Source organism: Spinacia oleracea, chromosome 5 (genome assembly GCF_020520425.1).
Source record: "Spinacia oleracea cultivar Varoflay chromosome 5, BTI_SOV_V1, whole genome shotgun sequence".
NCBI lineage: Eukaryota > Viridiplantae > Streptophyta > Magnoliopsida > Caryophyllales > Amaranthaceae > Spinacia > Spinacia oleracea.
Genome location: NC_079491.1, coordinates 84,709,237 through 84,712,149, shown reverse-complemented (window position 1 = coordinate 84,712,149; position 2,913 = coordinate 84,709,237). Strand labels below are relative to the sequence as shown.

The 2,913-nt window shown below is 41.2% G+C and overlaps 1 non-coding gene across 1 annotated transcript; it reads right to left on the bottom strand.

The window, feature by feature from the left end:
• Positions 1-1,206: 1,206 nt before the first annotated feature.
• LOC130462205 (small nucleolar RNA R71) lies at positions 1,207-1,312 on the bottom strand. Its single transcript, XR_008922325.1, has one exon. It is a non-coding gene; the product is annotated as a small nucleolar RNA R71 (small nucleolar RNA).
• Between the last annotated feature and the right edge of the window lie 1,601 nt (positions 1,313-2,913).

The following is a 2,913-nucleotide window of genomic DNA, read 5'->3' as shown; positions in this document are numbered from 1 at the left end:
TAAAACTCAACGATATAAGTAAGGAGTCCTTTTATGTCGTGGCAAATGAGATAGGTTTACCTAATAAGTTCTTAGACATACCTATCAACCAAGAGTAGTTTCTAGACTATTAGCAAAGGCTTTGCTTACCTAAAATATTTTAGAATTGAGTCTAAATACATAATGTGCTTAATTCTTCAATGATTTAAGGATCTTGGAATCATTTTATTCACACCTGCCGGAACACATAACTTGAATAAAATGCTTAATAAATGATAAATTATGCATGTATGCTAAAGTTTATTAAGAGAAACTGTGAATGGTTATTTATTTGTTTATTCTTTTTCAATTGTACGTAGTTTTAACTATGGCAAAGAACAATCAAAACATCATCTTGGGTTCTGAGCTTATGGTCAAGCTGAACCTATCAAATTTTCTTGAATGGGAAGCTAAGCTAGTTGAAGTACTCAGACTCAATGGATTTGAGTATGTACGGTTCAATCCAATGCCAAGCTACTATGCCAGAGACATGACCCCTGAAAGACATGCCGCCTGGGATGTGGATCTCAAAAAGGTTATGAGTCTCATGCTGAACAATATCCCTGATGAATGGGCTAGGAGGTTTGTAGCTTACGAACCTTTTATGCTCATCAAGAATCTGAGGGATATCTGTCGTGGAAACACGGAGGACAGGGACCTAAATGTCCATGAGTTGATTGAATCAATGTCAGGCCTGAAGGTTAGTTCTAATAACAGATCTTTGCGAAGCTTGAGACATATCCGAACCCGTTCATCGAGCTACAATCGGTTTCATCCTTTGATTGAAGTTCCGGATCAAGAACTATCAAGTCCAACCATTGATAGAATGGCTCTTCCATTTAAGAATCTAGGCATACCGGGCGCTTTTGAGGCAACTTGTGGCATACAAGCCCCAACCACTAATGCCAACAACTTTGAGATAAGGCCCGCGTTGATTAAAGTCACCTGTTTTGTGGAAAAAGTAGTGAATCGCCTCATGAACACTTGAAACAATTTGAACATTATTCCGATACTATTAAGCACAACGGCGTGACTTCCGATTATGTTAGGTTGAAGCTATTCCGGTTTTCTCTATTGGAGCGAGCAAGTGATTGGCTTGACAAGTAGTTCAAGCCAAATTCACTAAGGACGTGGAATGAAGTGACAAGTGCATTCCTTAGTAAGTTCAGTCGCATGGGAAGACAGCGGAGTATAGGCACAAAATTCAATCCTTTGAGCAAAAGCGTGATGAATCCCTATTTGAGGCTTGGGATCGATTTAAGGAATACCAAAGGGAGTGCCCTCACCACAGAATCCCTAAATGGCTCCTCCTACAAACTTTATACTTGGGACTTAGCCCAACCTCCAAAACTAGTCTTGATGCGGGGGCGGGTGGTCCAATTATGAATAAGACGGAGGACCAAATAGAAGAGATAATCGAAGATGTCGTGCAAAACTACCAAGCATGGCATGTTGGGACTAGGAACTATGATAGCAATGGGAAGTATGAAGATGGAAAGGGTTCGGATTTCGCTATGGAGCAAGCAAATATAATTGAGAAGCTTAGCTCAAGGCTCGAGAAGCTTGAGAGTGCTCCTAGTCAACCTCCATCTCCATCCACAATTCTGAAGGAAATAATGCCCTTGGTCCAAGTATGCATTCTATGTTAAGTCTAATAAATGCGGTTCAGTATTAATTAACAAGTTAATAATTCAGTGAGATCAAGTGAGCTGAATGCCTAGCTAGAGGCCGCTTCAGTTCAAGTGGAATTAATGATATTAATCCACAGCTTACTCTTGACTGAACCCGTAGGGTCACACAAATAGTACGTAAACGGATCAAGTATTTAATGGCATTAAATACTCCATCTATGAATATTCGGAACCGACGGATCTTGGTTTCAGTGGGAGCTAAGATCGTCACAGGCAAGAAATGAATACTCCGGAAACGATGATATTGCCGGAAACGGAAATATGGATCGCATCGGAAATATGAATATTATCCAAGTCGTAGATGTTGCCGGAAACGGAAACATGGTACGTATCGGAAAATATTGTTGGAAATGGAAATATTACCAGAATCGGAAATATTGCCGGAAACGGAAATATTGTCAGAATCGGAAATATTACCGGAATCGGAAAATAATTCCGGAAACGGAAATATTAAATATTTGTTCGAAACGGAAATTAATTCCGGAATCGGAAATATTGAATATTGTTCGTATCGGAAATAGATTCCGGAAATGGAATTTTAATCGGAAGCGTATCGTACGAATTAGCATCGGACGAGGCCTGCCGGACGAAGGCCCAGCACGAAGCCAGGCCATCGCCCAGCAAGCACGCACGCCACAGCCCAGCGCGCACAAGGCCACGCATGCGTGGGCCGCGCTGCGTGGGCTGCTGCTCGCATGCGTGGGCGGCCCTTGTGGCTGCCGTGTGTGTTGAGTTTGAGCTCATGCGAGATTCCTGAATCTGCAAGAGTCAGTGTATGATTAAATGTCTATTCCTATTGGATAAATTGATTAAGTAGAATTCATGTAGAATTCTAATTCCAATTAATTCGCATCCTACTAGGATTACGATTCCTTTTCCATAACTCTATAAATAAAGGCCTAGGGGTCATAATTTATACACAAGTTTCAAAGTATTCAAAAGTGAGTTTTTTGAGAGAAAATTCAAACACCCATCTTGCCCCAAAAGTGCCGAATTTTCTGAGTACCTTAAGGGCGATTCTAGTTGGTCAATCTTAAGGCGGATCCGGACGTGCTGTGGACTTTCTACGGAGGGACGACACTTGGAGTCCTAAAAGACTTGTTCTTGTTCGGTTCGGGCGCAGCTAGGGAAGGCACGCAACAAAGAGTATGCATCTAAACTATGCTAAATGATTATGTGTAAATAATATGTTTCCTGGGTTAAT